Source organism: Acinonyx jubatus, chromosome A2 (genome assembly GCF_027475565.1).
Source record: "Acinonyx jubatus isolate Ajub_Pintada_27869175 chromosome A2, VMU_Ajub_asm_v1.0, whole genome shotgun sequence".
NCBI classification, from domain to species: domain Eukaryota; kingdom Metazoa; phylum Chordata; class Mammalia; order Carnivora; family Felidae; genus Acinonyx; species Acinonyx jubatus.
The window spans coordinates 1,966,973-1,984,035 of record NC_069383.1 but is presented as its reverse complement, the minus strand read 5'-3'; the positions used below and the strand labels follow the sequence as shown (position 1 = coordinate 1,984,035).

At 45.8% G+C, this 17,063-nt stretch overlaps 1 long non-coding RNA gene across 1 annotated transcript; it reads right to left on the bottom strand.

Moving 5' to 3' along the window:
- Window positions 1-3,727: 3,727 nt before the first annotated feature.
- On the bottom strand, window positions 3,728-17,040 carry LOC113596767 (uncharacterized). Its single transcript, XR_008296523.1, has 3 exons — window positions 16,530-17,040; window positions 15,243-15,387; window positions 3,728-4,618 (listed from the first exon to the last, which is right to left on the bottom strand). It is a non-coding gene; the product is annotated as an uncharacterized LOC113596767 (long non-coding RNA).
- Between the last annotated feature and the right edge of the window lie 23 nt (window positions 17,041-17,063).

Here is a 17,063-nt window from a genome sequence, read left to right as displayed (position 1 = left end):
GAGAGTGGAGAAGGTCGGAGGGAGAAAGACCGCCCTCACCCCGCGCTGGCGAGGATACAGAGCCGCCAGAACGTGCCACAGCGCACGCGGGAAAGCAGGAAAACTCCCCTCCCCCCACAGGACCCAATGGTCCCCCTCTTAAATACCCATCCAAGAAACATGAAGACCTAACCTCAAACAAAACCAGTACATGGACGTCTACAGTGGCTTCATTTAGAGTTGCCAGACTCCGGCGACAACCCAAATGTCCACCAGCCTGTGAGCGGCTAAGCCAAGTGAGGCAGACGGAACATGTCTCAGCCACGAAAGGGAGTTAGAGATGCGTGTCACAACATGAACGAGAAGCAGTGTGCTCAGGGGGAGGAGCCAGACTCTAAAGGTCACACGTGATATGGCTGCGTGCACGTGACATTCTGGAACAGGTGACACTACAAACAGAGAAGAGACGAGCGGTCACCAGGGGCTGGGGGTGAAGGGAAAGGGACTGGCCACAAATGGACCCGAGGAGCCTTTTTGTAATGAAGGGCACGTTGTAGGTCTTGACGCTGGTGGTCACGTGATTGTTTGCACTTGTCAAAACACATGGCACTGTGTCCTTTGAAAGGTACCCCGTTTACCACGATATACTTGACTTTAACCACAGAGCGGGTATAGAAATACAAAGCCGTAGGAAAGTGATTGCTTCGAAAGAGGAAGCAAAAGAAAGGGCAACAAACGAGGCCCGACCGGACCGCCACGCAGCATGTAGCTTGCCAATAACATACGAATAATATTCGTACAAGCTTGCAGCCCCTCCAGTAACTGAAGCTGCGAGTACAGACTGAAAACAGAGTTGAGCATCTCAGGAGAATCGTAATCCAGAGCCGAATCTCTCCGTATGTCCTACGTCCCAAACCTCTTCCCTTTACCCTTTTATTGATCTGAGCCACTGTTTGTTCCGACCAGAGAGGAAATGGAAGTAAAGAGCAATCCTGGAAAACAATTAATTTCTCTCCCAGTATAATCGACCCGGCCTCAATAAAAAGAATCTGAAACCAAATGTTCAATGGGAGATCATGTGCCTTTGTTTCCATCCAGTTTTTACGGTGTTTAAACAAGGATTTTTTAAAGCCTTGACTTTCAGAAGGTCACATGTGCAACATTTCCCTAAAACTTCATCTGCTCTCTCTCAACAAGGTGAGTCTCCTTAATGCTGCTGCAAGTCAGGTAAAAGGCATGCCGAGGGGAAAGTTAAATAAAAAGCTATCTCAAATAGCATTTTTTAAAAGGCAAACATCAACCTTGTAAGTATTAAAAGCACATTCTAAAATCCACTCTGATGACAGTTTAAGAAAGCCGCTTTTATGTGCGCAGAGCCCTGCTCCGCGAGGTCTTTTAAATGGGAGTGTTTACCTAAAAATACAGGCAAGGGCCAGAATCTGGCCTTGAAGAGGCGCCTTTTGATTGCACACAGTGAACTCAATCTTTAACTAATAAATTGTCCCACACCTTTGTCTCGCCCAAGAAAGGCACAGGTCTGCTCTCACAAGATCGTACAAGCCTCTTTAAAGGAACGGGGTTTTTCACTCTGCATCTCTATACTTGTTGATTTAGAGCTTCTATGAGTGACAATGCACATCACGGGCTTTTTTTTTTAACTCTGTCATCTGTGCTACTGAGTCTACTTTGACTCAGATCAAAGTTGAAAGCTTCTAGAAAGATACACAAACCACAGTGTGACAAATAGCATGCTGTGTTTGACCCAGCAAACAATAAATGACTTTCATCAACCCAGGGAAAGAATCCTGTGTTTTCAATTCTAATTCTGAGGTCTGAAGTGATAGAACTTTACCACATTCTCAAAGAACCAAGAGCTTGAAATAATAAGGAAAAGACCGAAGTGAAATTCACAAACTACCAGCCCTGAAATTTTCATTGTTCAAAGGACTGCGTTTCAATTTGCCCTTGTCTGAAACTCCTTGTAAAAGTTTAAAGTAAGTAGTAAGTTCACATAAAACATGCTAATTTCGCTCTGTTTTCTTCGCTGAGAAATAATTTGTAGCGAGTCTGTGCCCAACCAGACTACACGAAAATGCCTGTGACAGGATTCAGCAACACTACCACCAACTATCCCTTTCCTATGTAAACATTTACCACCAGGACGGACAAATAACACCGGCCAAGAAACAGCACCTGGCCCCGGGTTGTGCATTCTGTCACCTGTAACCACCCCTAACCGGGAAGACTCCCATGGCCCCCTGCGCACGTGCTACCTCCTGGGCACTGGGGAAGTGCATTATGGACGCTACCCCGTTCGGTCCCTGCCCAAGTCCTGTCAGTCAGATACTCCCGCTCCCGTCTTGCACACGAGGGACATAAGGCACACAGAAGATAGATGATAACTTGCCCAACCAAGGTCACACACATCCAGCAAGTGATCCAGCCTGGATTCGAACCAGTCTTTTTACTTCTAAAACCCACGCTTCGCTGCACTCACAGGGTGAGAACACTGTCCTCTAATAAACGTAGGAGTTACCATAATGGCTTAGGAATTGGCACACCGATCCTTTATTTCAAAATCCTTCCTGAATCAAAGAGAAAAGCCCTCCTACTTGGTCCTCATTGAGCACTTTGATGACACACACGGGTATTCCACCAGGGAAAATGATGAATTCAGCAAATACTCATCCGGTGCCTCCTATGACGGGGTGCCGAACTGTGCGCTGGGACCACCGTTAAGTAAGAAAACACGCAAAATTATTTTTGATTCCGTAAGAATCATGCTTTTGGTTTACTTAAAAAACATTTCTTTGGGTTCGGATATCCCGCCAGAAACTAACAATCGATAAATCCCAAACTGAGCTAACCACCCAACATTCCAAACCGTCACTAACCCTCATCCCCTACAGCGACCCAGAAAAATTAGGAAGCACAACGTGTGCCATCTGGGCAGCAACTGATGACCGCAGAACAAAAACAGGGCAGCTGTCAACCGCAGCATGACCGCTACAAGCACTTTCCCTGCGGGATGGCGCCTAGGCAGCGGGAGGGCAGGTCCGAGCTGCGCTAGCGCGAGCCCAGGTCTTGGGGCAAAAGCTCATTACTCCTGAGCAAAAACTCAATGTTCTCAACTGGATTTGCTCATTGATGCCTGTGGTTCATGGCCCTAGACATCTTTTTCAAGGGCTATCGTAGAAAGTCCTATGGGGGAAAAAAAACAACTTTCAGTTTGAAATCCAAAGCCTTCTTCTTTCCACAAGGAAGTATTTTCTCATGAGTTTCCATACAGCAGAGCTCTCCACCCCGGACCTAATCCTGGGCTCCACCCCTCCTGCCGCCCCTTCCCTAACCCTGCTCCATGGCCTTCTGGAAAGTTCCCCCGAGCTCCAGACTCCCTTCTTTTGCAGGGAGCCCACCGTCTCAGCGCAGTCCTGGTAGGGTGCTCGCTGCACTGGCTGACCACTGGCTTGCTCTCCACCCTCAGCAATCAACCTGCAGGACAGCAGTTCCTGCCCCCACCTCCGGGGGGCCTCAGTGGCCCTTTACAAGCCCGATCCCCTCCCCCAACACACACCCTTCCCCAGGCAGACCTTCCTTCCCGGGTCCAGGGTGGGTCTTCTCCACCTGCTCGAGTTCATCATCCTCACGGGCACTTTCTCCCACACTTGGCAGGCCTGCGTCCTCTCCGTCCCCACATGCCTGCCCTCTCCCACGCCCGCACCCCCAGAGCGCCCCCCCCCATACCGCACTTACCCCCTCTTCTCCAGCTCTTTCCACCTGGATCCCAGGCCTTTGTGTGTATCATTCTCCTTCCAAACGAACATCTCCCTGAGGGCAGGGCTCTTACCTGATCTCACCGCTTGCCTCTCTAGTTGTTGGCATCATTCTTTCATAAGATGGGCATCTAACCAATATTAGTTTGATAAACAAACATGCCAAACATGAATTTAAGGGCATGGCCACCAGCCTTCCTAAATCGGTTCCGTTGAAAATAACACGGAAGGGGACATTAGTTAAAATACACGTGAAATACTCCTAAACCAAACCACTGAGAGGATTATAATAAAATAGAACAATTTGAGAGAAAGAGAGAGTTAATTTGTACGTATTATTCCTTTATTGAACAATTCCTTTTTGTGTTTACGCTTGCACAGAAACACGCCTTTTCCTGCTAAAGAAGTTTAAGCTCAGTAACAGTTCTTAGCGTGACACTTGTTATAGTGCGGTGTTTATTCCCTACATGAATAAGTATTTTAAGAGTAATAAAGCATTTCAAGGTGCTCACAATAGGACACTCACAACGGAGGCAGCTGGACCCTTTCAGGATTCAACTGTTTGCATCGCTGTGTGCACAAAGCGTGATGATACGTTATAAAATCACACACCTGCTGTACTTAAAGATACTCATTTGAGGGTCATAAAAAGCCAGTGACAGTTATTATAATAGGATTGAATATGAATAAGAAGTATAACCAGTATGCAAGACTGCTGCTACCTACAGACTCATAACTAAGAAATTGAGCACAAATCAGGAAGAAACGAATGGACACTTCACCGTGGAAACTCCCAGAGGGTTTCAGCAGTGGTGGAAACAGCCCTCGAGTGTCCACAGAAACATTTGCTTCCAGATTACCTTTGCCTGTGAGAAAACACACAGGTGAGCAGCAGAGAAGTAGTTTCACGGCCTCAGCTCAGATATCCGCTCTACGAATGAACAAATTCTAGACGCGTGGTCTAAGATCTCATTTTGAAAATAGGAACGCCACGTTTCACGTGCAGAAACGATGACCGGCCATCGGTGACCCTGCTTTCTTATGTCCAACAACTTCACCTGCCTGGACGCAGTAAATCGCGCGGCCAAGCCAGGCCCGGCGGCGCAAAGAGATCGCGGCGCCGGCTCGGCCCCTCGCTTCTCCCTCTGCACGCGTTTTGCCCGGCGACCCTGCGGTACCCCATCCTCATCGTGGCCTCCTCCACGTGACTTGCTGTGCCTAGAAGCACATTAGCGGACACACGAGCAAAGGCTTGGAACGGGCTTGCGCGCTGGGGCTCGGCCCCTCACGCTTTGCCATCGCCCCGAAGAACGTGCCCGGGCCGGCCCACCCGCAGGATGGAAAGCCCAGGGCGTGTGGCTGGGCTGCCTCGGTTGCCCTAACCAGCCTACGCTAGCCAACAGCCTGCCAATTCCATGGGAGCGACAGCTCTTTCTGGTTTCTTCTTCAGGAAATTGCCCGTACATCCAGGCAGTGATCCCAGCCGACACCAAAATAGCCCTCACGCGAAGCCCAGCCAGCGGGAAGTGCCAACCCGCAGGCTTCCTCGTGAGTCAGGCGAATCCTACCGTCAGAAACCACTGAGCTTGGGTGGGAAGGCGCTGAGACACAGCAAGGAGCCGCCGAGGTCACAAATGGACCGTCGCCAGACCACGCCTGGCGAGGGACATCGCCCACCACCTGCAGCCCAGAGAGCCAAACCAGCATCCGCGGCAACTGGCCTCAAATGGTCGGGACCTGGCCGGCGACCGCAGCCCCTACGTCCAACTCAGGACAAGCCAGAGAAAGCCACACGTGCCCCACACCAGCCACACGTGACGCCTCCCCTCTGGTCAGTCCATCCCAGCTTCCCCGCGCGGCCAGGGCGCACTCGAACCTTCCCCACGCCCTGCCTGCCGCCCAGCGCCTGCGAATACAAGTGGTGGCGCTGACTGCGGCTAGAGCGAGCTCTGAATACGTACTGTGTGTCCCCACCTGACCGGTCTTTCTTCGCTTCCGCGACAGGAAGGGAGTGGGGAGTCGTGAGTATCGGTACAAGCTACGACAGACACACAAGCACGAGCCACGTGCATGCATCATAAAATATAACTATAATTAATATTAATAAACAGTGCCGGATCCAAGTGTGACATTCGCTTCCACTCTGACTACAGCAAAAGCATGGCCTTTTGTCACAGTGATTCAGGGAGCTCTTCATCGTGTTCCAGGAGCCTCTCTCCACCCTCAGCCGCAAACCTCCCGTCCATCCTCCCTGCCAATCTCTCTTCCGAAATCATTACCTGGACTGGGGCGCTTGGCTGGCTCAGTCGGCACAATGTGCACCTCTTGATCTCGGGGCATGCCGGGGGTAAGGTTTACCTGTAGATGGATCGATCGATCGCTCAATAAATAAAATGTTTTAAAAATAAATAAACAAAAATAAAATCACTACCTGGCCTAAATTTGCCAGATTTTCAATCAGGAACAGCTTTACCTGTGAGTTGACCACATCATTTTCATCAAGTACATGGAATCCCAAATCTTGCACAAGATCTGTGACTTGAGCTTTGCGATCGATTCGCCTATTTTTACAAGTTTGCAGTGTCCCTTCTGCAAGGGCCGCACAAGGATCCTGATGGCACAGGTGACAGTGGGGCAGGGGAAGGGACGTTTGTTAATCCTCTCAACATCCAGTAAAGAAATTGCATAATAAACCTAGCATATCAACACCTCAATGTTTTCATAATTTCCCCTATATTTTAGAAAAATCTTTTAGAAACAAAAATCTGTAGTAAAAAGTTTTTATCAAATAATGAAACTCAATAATTTTTATTTTAAAATAGCAAATATAGTGTGATTCTCTTTGTCTCAAACTAACGTTCACAACTATCTGTATATGTGCATTGGAAATACAGCTAAATGACGTGCACCAAATGTTCATGGTAATTACTTCCGGGAGGTGAGGTTTTCAGCATGTGCACATGTGTGTAGGTGTGTGTATATGTTTGCCTTCTTCTTTGCACAAGTATATATTGTTAGAAATTTTATAATAAGTATTATTTGACAGAAAGGTATTCTTTTAGAAAACCCAAAACTTGAAAATATACACGAAGTAAACAGTAGGCACTGGAGAACAAAGGGCACATGGGGAAACATCCTGGGATCACATAAAATACAGGTAGAAAAACTAAAATGGGGCACCTGGGTGGCTCAGTCGGTTAAGCGTCTGACTCTTGGTTTTGGCTCAGGTCCTGATCTTACGGTTTGTGAGATCAAGCCCTGCGTCGAGCTGTGTGCTGACACTGCAGAGCCTGCTTAGGATTCTCTCTCTCTCTCTCTCTCTCTCTCTCTCTCTCTCTCTCCATGTCTCTCTGCCCTCCCCCACTCCCTCCCCCCCCAAAATAAATGAATAAACTTCTTTAAAAATTAAAAAAAGAGAAAGACTAAAAGGACAGATAATAAGGGAGAAAGAAGAAAATGTCCAAAGAAAGAGAATGAGAGGAGCTAACACAACAGTCAAAGGAAAAACAAAACAAAGCCATACAAACAAGAGCTTCTCTGGATTCACCAATTCCGGTGTTTACTCCAACACAGACAGAGCTTGGTCCCATCACTCCCACCTTCACACCAAGAAAAAAGCTCAATAACATGAAAACCAACAATTTGTCTTTGAGCAACCAGAGGACTGGGGTCACAGGGCAGCAGAGCTGACTGGGTGGGGCTGCAGTTGGGGGGTGTGCTACACGGTAACTGTAACCCCTGGGCATGGAGCCTGGACGAGCTTTGGGGCTAAAAACCACAATGGGTGCCATCTTACAAGGCCCCACACTTTCATGAGTTTTACCTGCAGGAGCCTGACCGGGTTGTCACAGGTAATACTGCCCCCAAAATCCCCTGGTGTCTGTGGCAGTGGGAAGGGAAGTAGGCACTCTGGAATACAGCCAGTGTTCTCTTCTCTTCCATTTGCTGCAGGGACCTGCCCTCAGAGGAGGCAGTCTCGTTGAAGCTCTGTGACCTGGGGAAGGACAATTGGATGGATTGTGCCCCTGCTAGTTTTCCTGTCTCATATAAGGGGAGAAATAGGACTGAGGGACTCTTGTAAAGATCACAGCCCAAAGACATTGGTCCATTAAAGAATTGAAGATCCAGGGCACCCGGGTGGCTCAGTTGGTTGAGCATCAGACTTCAGTTCAGGTCATGATCTCACAGCTTGTGAGTTCGAGCCCCGCATCGGGCTCTGTGCTGACAGCTCAGAACCTGGAGACTGCTTCCGGTTCTGTGTCTCCTTCTCTCTCTGCTCCTCCCCTCCTCACACTCTATCTCTCTCTGTCTCTGAAAAATGAATAAACCTTTAAAAATTTAAAAAAGAAACTCTTAAAAAAAAAGAATTGAAGATCCAATCACAAAACTATAGAATGCTTCTCCTCCCCAATACCTTGTCCCCATCAACAGAGCTCCAGTATAATCAGAGTGGGTCACAGCTCAGTGAGCCAGCAATAGAGGCACAGCATCTATTTAAGAAGAAGCCCCAAGGGAAACCCAAGGACAATAGAGGTGCATCCAGTAAGAACACTGGAGTAAATCCAAGCTTTGACACCTACAGCTACAGCAAAGATTAAACACAGCACAACTACTTGTCAGGTAAAAAATATAGTTCTCATTAAAGGCCTATTTGCCTCAGTTCCTAGTACCCAATACATATTACTGGATTTCAACAATTAAAATAAAAGGGATATAAAAAGCAAAAAACAAAAAAACAAGAATACTTTCTGAAGAGAGAAAGCAACCATCAGAACGAGGCTCAGATATGGCAGAGCTTTTTGGAATTGTCAAATGAAGGCTTTTTTCAACAATGATTAAGATGCTAAGGGCTCCAATGGAAAAAGTGAACCACATTCAAGAGCAGATGGGCAACGTAAGCAGAGAGATGGAAACTCTACAAAAGATTCGCAAGGAAATTCTAGAAGTCAACAACACTGTGGCATAAATGAAGAAAGCCTTGATGGGCAAGAAAATCAGTGATCCTAAAGACACATCAATAGAAGCTTCCCAAACTGAAGTTCAAAGAGAAAAAGTAATGAGAAAAAAAATGGAAGAGAATATCCAAGAACTGTGATACAAAAGATTTAACCCACTTGTAATGAGAATACCAGGAGAAGGAAAGAGAGGCACATAAGAAACGCTTGGAGTAATAATGGTTAAGAATTCTCCAAAATTAGGGAGCACCTGGGTGGCTCAGTCGGTTAAGCGTCCGACTTCAGCTCAGGTCATGATCTCACAGTCTGAGAGTTCGAGCCCCACATCTGGCTCTGTGCTGACAGCTCGGAGCCTGGAGCCTGCTTCAAGTTCTATGTCTGTCTGTCTGTCTCTCTCTCTCTCTCTCTCTCCCTCTCTCAAAAATAAATAAACACTAAAAAATTTTTTTTAAGTTCTCCAAAATTAATGACAGACATGAAACCACAGATCCAGAAGGCTCAGAGACCATCAAGCAAGATAAATACCAAAAAATGTACACTGGGGCATATCATATACAAACTGTAGAAAACAAAGAAAAAGAGAACATCCTGAAAGAAACCAGAGAAAATCGCCTTACTTACAGAAAAAAAAAAAGAAGGACACCAGACTGCTCTTTAGAAATCATGCAAGCAGGAAGAAAGTGGAGTAAATATTTTCAGTGTTGGAAGAAAAAATTCACTAACCTAGAATTCTGTATCCGGTGAAATTATGCTTCAAAAGTGAAAGGAGATACTATCAATGAACAATCTGAAAAGGAAATTACGAAAATAATTCCACTTACAATAACATCAGAAGGAATAAAATATTTAGGGATAACTTTAAGCAAGGAGACCCAAGACTTGTATACTGAAAACTACAAAATGTTGCTGAAGGAAATTTTAAAAAGACCTAAATAAATGGAAAAATATCTTGTGTTCAAGGATTGGAAGGGTTAGTACTATTAAGATGATAGTACTATACCCAGTGATACACAGACTCACTGTGATGAATCCCCTATCAAAACCCCAATAACATTTTTGCATAAATGGAAAAATACATTACAGAATGCATATGGGAGATCTCACACTTTCCAATCTCAAAACTTACTACAAAGCTACAGTGATCAAAACAGTATGGTACCAGTGTAAGGACACACACACAGATCAAAGGATATAATTGACAGCCCAGAAATAAACTTTTACATATATGTTTAATTGATTTTTGACAGAATTACCAAGACCATTCAATATGGAAAAGAAAAGTCTTCCAAATAAAATGGTGCTGGGAAAAATAGATATCCACAAATGAATGAAGTCGGAACTTTGCCTTCCAAAAATTAACTTCAAATGGATCACAGACCTAAATGTAAGAGCTAAAACTCTAAGACTTGTAGAAGAAAACATAGGGAAAAATCTTCATGACATTGGATTTGCTGGTGATTTCTCAGATATGACACCAAGAACATAGGCAACAAAGGGAAATAGATAAATTGGACTCCATCAAAATTAAAAACTTTTGTGGATTCAAGATGACTGTCAAGAGAGTGAAAAAACACCCTACAGAATGAGAGAAAACACTTGCAAATCACATATATGATAAAGGTTTTATATCCGGAATATATAAAGAACCCCTAAAAGTCAACCGCAGAAAGACAAATAAGCCAATTAAAAAAATGAGCAAAGGACTTGGGCAGACATTTGTTCAAAGAAGATACACAAATGGCCAAAGGGCACACTGAAAGACGCTCAACATCATTTATTCATCGGGGAGATGCAAATCAAATCCACAATGAGATATACTTCACAACTAGTAGGAAGGCTATAATGGAAAAAAAAAAGTGGGAAACACCAATATTGGAGAGGATGTAAAGAAACGGGAGCCCTCATACTTTGCTGGAGGGAACATAAAACAGTGCGACCACCGTAGAAAAACAGTTTGGCAGTTCTCATAGAATTACCCTATGACCCAGCAATTTCACTTGTAGGTATACCCACATGTTCACAGGAGTGCTCCCGACACTAGTCAAAAAGTGGGAAACCACCCAACGTCTATCAACAGATGAATGCATAAACACATTGTGGTATATATACACCACAGAATATTATTGAGCTGTAAAAAGGACTGAGGTACTGAATCACACTACAACGGATGGAGCTTGAAACATAGTACACTAAGTGAAAGAAACTGTTGTTCATTATAATAAAAAGGAACCATATATTGAGTGATTAAAGCTTATGGATAAGTGAAATGAATGATAGCAATATTATAAGGGATGGGAGGCAGACATTGGGAACATTCTTACAAGATACCTGCACTGCCCATGAAACAGTACTGTGTAATTTGAAATTGGATTTATGTTAGTTGTAAATGTATATGGCAAACACTCAGACAATCACTAAAATAATTTTTAAAAGAAGTATAATTAGGGCACCTGGCTGGCTCAGTTGGCAGAACATGTGACTCTTGAACTCAGAGTTGTTGAGTTCAAGCCCCACATAGGGTATAGAGATCACTTAAAAACTTTAAAAAATAAAAATAAAAATAAAAATAATAAAGTAAGTGTAGTTTATATACTAAGAAAGAAGTGAAAATGGAAGCATATAAAATGCTCAGTTAAAAATCACAGAAGGCAGAACAAGAGGGGAAGTTTTCGTTGTTTGTTTGTTTGTTTTTTAAGAAACAAAGGACAAATGCACTGTAGAATCAGTTTGTCAACAGCTTGCTGGTTGTGTTGAATCCATAGATCAAGCTGGGAAAAACCAACATCTTATACACAGTGAACCTTCCTCTCCAGGGACATGAGAGATCTCTCTTCACTTACTTAGATCTTTGATTTCTTCCATCAGTTTTGTGGTTTTCCTCAGACAGATCTTGTACGTATTTTAGTAGATTTATACCTAAGCATTCCATTTTTGGTGCTAATATAAATGGTATTCTGCTTTTAATTTCGGATCCCACGTGTTCATCGCTGATCTATAAGAAAGTGGTTGGCTTTTGCGTCCTTGAAACTGGCTATCATTGTTTATCAGTTCCAAGTTTTTTCTTGCCAGTTCTTCAAGATTTTCTATATGGATGATCATGTCATCTGTAAACAGAGATAGACAGCTTCATTGCTTCATCCCCAATCTGTATACTTTTATTTCCTTTTCTTTTCTTATTACTCTAGCTAGGACTTTCGGTATGAGGTTGAATAAGTGGTGGGAAGGGACATTCTTGCCTCTCCAGAGGGGTAAAGCATCTAGGGTTTCGCCATTAAGCATGACGTTAGCTGTAGGGCTTTTTAGGGTTCTCTATCAAGTTGAAGGAGTACTCCTCCATTTCTTGGGCACTGAGAGTTTTTATTGAGAATGAGTATTGAATTTTCTCAAATGCTTTTTCTCCACCTATTGATGTGGTCATGTGAATTTTCTTCTTTAACCTGTCAATGTGATGGGTTACCTTAATTGATTTTTGAATGTTGACTAAGTCTTGCATATCTGAGATAAGTCCCACTTGGTCACGGCACGTCATTCTTTTTATACCTTGTTGACTTCCATTTGTAATATTTTATTAAGAAATTTGGATCCATGTTCATGAGGATATTGGTTTGTAATCTTCTTTTCTTATATCTTTGTGTCGTCTTGGCATTGGGGCAAGGCTGAACTTGTGGAATGGGAACTCTCCGTACGATGTGCTCAATTTGTCAGTAAATGTTACCAGATAAAAACTATCAATAAAAAAAACACAACACCTCACCTTGATTTAATCAGTGAGCAGACTTCTCTGTATTAAACATAACAGCGTAAACCAACTCCATGTTTAGAGAAACAATTCTTTACCTGTGGTGGCTGCAGACTGGCACACCTGGATTTCCCAGGGTACCACAGGGACCGTACTGGGAACCTGGCACTGCTAATGCTTTTACACAGCTTCCAGAACCTTCAGTTAGGGCAGAAAATTCACAAATGTCTGAGACGGGGTCACATTACCCAATCAAACTCCTTTAATACAATGAATATGTACTAATTGCTTTTGACAAGATTTTTTCAACGCCTGGCACATTGTGGTCACAGCATTTTTTAGCATGAATATCTTTATCACGTCGGTCCTTAGATCGTAACAGGACACCGCTCTTTACCGAAGTGATAAACTGCTTCCAAAGATCCTGGATTCCACAATAAAGCACGAACGTGCTCCACCTTCTATTCAGAAAACAAGTTTTTAACAGAGCTCTTCTGTTATACCCACGACTCTACAGACAAGGAACCGAAGTAAGATGATTCCTCCCCATTTCTCCAGTGCACGAGTATTTTCATCGGTGTTACTTTACCACTATGGTACTGTGAACAGGAATGATGCAATCATTGTGCCTCTGGTCACAGATATAAAAACACATGCATGCATTTTGCCACAGGAGTTAAAGCAACTCGCCTTCGGCTCTTTTTTCTCTCTTTACCAAACATAAAACAAAAGTCTAGTATAATCTCTGGGAGAGAAAATACTTTAGAAATTCCCACCAGTACATCTGCGTTTCTACAGTGACCGCTGCTGTGGGACAAGGAGAGACAGATCTCCCAACAACTGCTGAACCTCACGTGTCACAAAATACAGACAAGGATTTTGAGTTATTTGAAAAAGGGAAGTAGCTGGGCAGAAGCAAGATTAAAACCAGAGATCAGTAATAAATCTAGAAGGGTTAGAAAGCTAAAGGCAATACTAAAGATTACGAGAAACAAACGGAAGGACACCTGTTCTCGGTGATGCTTTCAACACTGAACGTTCTACTAAGGAGGAAGACGGACCCAGTGCCATTGGCTTCGGCTCCTTACGGATATTTTCAGCATCAAGGACTGCGTGAACAGAGGTAGGCACGGAACATGCATCGTGTAGGATAAAGAGCATTTTGTAGATGACAAAGGAGAAGCTGGAGAGTACCGAGATATTAAATAGGAAAGAAGGAGGGTGTCGAGGCAGCCAAACCATTCCCATCCACATAGGGGTCTGGTGGAGGCCACGCAGACGGGCAAACTCAAACCCCATGGGCAGGACGTACCCGAGATCCATAGGTTCCCAACATCACTGTCCGGGACTTGTCTCTAGGGTGATCGTGGCAAAACCTCACCCCCAAGCAGCACACAAACTCCAGCTGCCATTCCAGAGTGTCGACGCTTTCTCGGCATCGTCTCCTCCACGGACAAGAGGCAATATTGGATTCCCCTCCATAGAAACGTTTCCCACGTGACTAGCCTCCCATCGCTGGACCCCTCCTATGAGGCGCGCGGGCACCGTCACCCTTCTCGTCACAGTGTTTACGCACACATCCCTTCAATACGGTGCCACACACGGCAGCTTGGTTTTAGGCAGAGCAGAGGCAGAGCTTGGGCACCGTAGGTGCATCCACATCCTCCCCTGCGGGACTAAGCACAGCAACGAAGCACATCTGCCCGTCTACGTACACCCCCAGCCGTCGCTCGTCTTCCACCGTCCTCTCTCTTCACACTACTCCCAGAACACTCGGTTCATGCTTGAGAAACTCGAGAGTGAATTAGTCATGTGAGTGCCCTCGCAGAGGGCACCGAACAGCGCCATGGAGAGGGGCTCGACCAGGTTTTCAGAAGACGCAAGCATGCGCTCTGCCTACGTGCAGTAGCTTAGGCCCATCTGTAATCGAATGAAAAAAAATTAAAGCCAGAACATTAAAATAGAAATCACTGAGAGCACCTTTCAGGAGTGAGAGTTTATGCGTGTTACTTAGCCCCATCCGAGAACGTCGCACTCGGACGGTATCATTTCTTTCCAAGCACAGAACTCACTACCTGGAGGAGGGATAAGGAATGCGCTCCCCACAGCATCTTCTTCAAACATCAGCCAGGTCAGCTGTGATTTTTGTCAGGAATTACAAAGTAATAATTACAAGGTTAAATTTCCAAACAAAAGCCTGCAGAAAAGTATTCTGCGTAGCTAACAAGAAGACCAATTTCTTGGGGCGCCTGGGTGGCTCAGTCGGTTGAGCGTCCGACTTCGGCTCAGGTCATGATCTCACGGTCTGTGAGTTCGAGCCCCGCGTCGGGCTCTGGGCTGACGGCTCGGAGTCCGGAGCCTGCTTCCGATTCTGTGTCTCCCTCTCTCTCTGCCCCTCCCCCGCTCATGCTCTGTCTCTCTCTGTCTCAAAAATAAATAAACGTTAAAAAAAAATTAAAAAAAGAAGACCAATTTCTTTTGGGTGGAAAACACGCAGGTAGTAAGGCTGTTGTGAGATTTTAAACACTTGGATGGAGGGGGATATTTTTTAATGGGGATTTTTCTTAAAACTTTATGGAGTTCAAGAAAGACACCTTAAAAGGGATACGGAGAGTGGCAGCCACTGTCCCAAGCAGCTCATATATGTAAGACGTTTTGGAATCTAGCCACGGGCATAAAGTGGTTAACCGTACTCCTAGTCATCAAATTGTTCCCGTGACAAGTAACGGAAAACCGGACCCAAACTGGCTGAAGCATAAAGGAAACCTATTTACTCAGGTAAGCGAGAACACTGACTAAGGCTGGCTTCCGGGCGTAAACTACGTCGCCAGGGCTGGGACTCTGTCCAGGTCTCTGCGGTTTCCTATGTGATCCTTCTCTGAGGTTCACGGACTGGCCCCGCAGTGGCAGCTCCCACCCGATGACAGGTCTTCTCTTGTTTCTACGTAAGAAGAATTAAAAGAACTTTCTGGTAGCTCCTACAAAAATACGGAGTCCATCTGACCGTCCTCGCTAGGTCATATGCCTGTCCCAGCTACGTCGCTGTGGCCGGGACGCTGATTTTCTGACTAGCTCAGGCTGGTCATACGGTACAGTCCGTCCCGGGACTGAAGAGTCCCCAGTGCTGGCAGAGAAGGGCTAGCGGATGCTGAGAAGAACAAAGGTCCCCTTTGTGTAGAAAGGACCCGTTTGGGAAAGTGAAGTAACTTGTCACATCCAGACACCTAAAAGCTAAGTCTAGCCTTGACCTCGGGTCTACCTATCTAAACCCAAAGCTTTCCCACTCTGTCCTCCACAGGTCCTATCACTCATTCACAGGATGAAAAACTCTCAGGACTGCAGAGACACACCCCTACTCGTCTTCTAGACCCATCCCTAATGCAACATAACTCAAGGTGACAATATTTGTTGGAAAAGTTGAAACTACTATGTGAAAGATTAGTAAAATCAACTATGAATCTAATTTGGCTTCTCAAGAAATTTTAGCTTCTCCTTAGGCTATTTTTTTAAAACTTCCAAACAGGAGTGGCCAGCTTAGAAAATTTAATTCCGCTAAGAACACAATGATCTGAAGTGGAGCTTCAAATTACCTTGTTTCACAGCCAGAATACTACTTATTCCAAAGTTACAGCAAACATTTTAACTTTTAAGGTCTTTCCTGGTCGATTTCTAAGCAACTTGGTAACTTCTTTAGACCTACTTTCAGGGAAGTAAAAAAAGGGGAGGGGGGCGCCTGGGTGGCTCAGTCGTGGAGCCTGGTGGGACCCGGTGTGTCGGCTGGGGTCATGACCTCAGGGTTTCTGAGTTCAAGCCCTGCCTGCGCTCTGGCAGAGCCTGCTTGGGAGTCTCTCTCTGCTCCTCCCCCACGCGCGCACTCACTCTCAAAATAAACAACAAAACAGGACTATTTGCATTTTGTATGTTTTCTGTGTACTCTGAACTGAACCTTATTTCAATAGAAGTACAAACATAAGTTTAAGTAACTGAGTCACTGTCATTAAAAAAAAAAAAAAAAAGACTAACTTGTCCCAATTTGTGCTTCTGGCCGTGACGGAGGTTTAGGGACCCGATTTAAGGTCTTACCTCCAACAAGTAAAAGATCAGACAAAATGTAACCAACGACGGTTTTCGGGCACTCGACTGTCATCGTTAAGAAAAGGGAAACAAAGCGAGCGGAGGTGTCCAGGCCACAACTGGAGCGGCGCGAGGACTCAACTGCGCCCCGCAGGGGACCCCCGGGAGCCCGGGAGGGGCTGGCCCGCTGGGCACCGACCCCGGCCCGAGGGCCCCGAAGAAGCGCCCGACACTCTGCCCTCCGCGAGGCAGCCCAGCGCCGCACGAGCGGCGCTCGAAGTCACTTCGCGGAGCGTGAACGGCCGGCACCCCGCGTACAAGATTCACGTCGGGCATCCGACCGAACTTGGCCAGAGCCCTCCAGGTCCCAGCGGAAGGAGAGCGCAGCCCACCGGCGAGGACGCTCAGCCGAGCCCACGGAGCAGCCACAGGCACAGGCAAGAGCACCGCCGGAGAGCCGGCCCGCGCCCGCCGGGCCGCAGGGGGAGCGGGACCCGGCCCGGGGAGCGCGGCGAGGGCGCGGGCGGGAGACGCAGTCGGGCC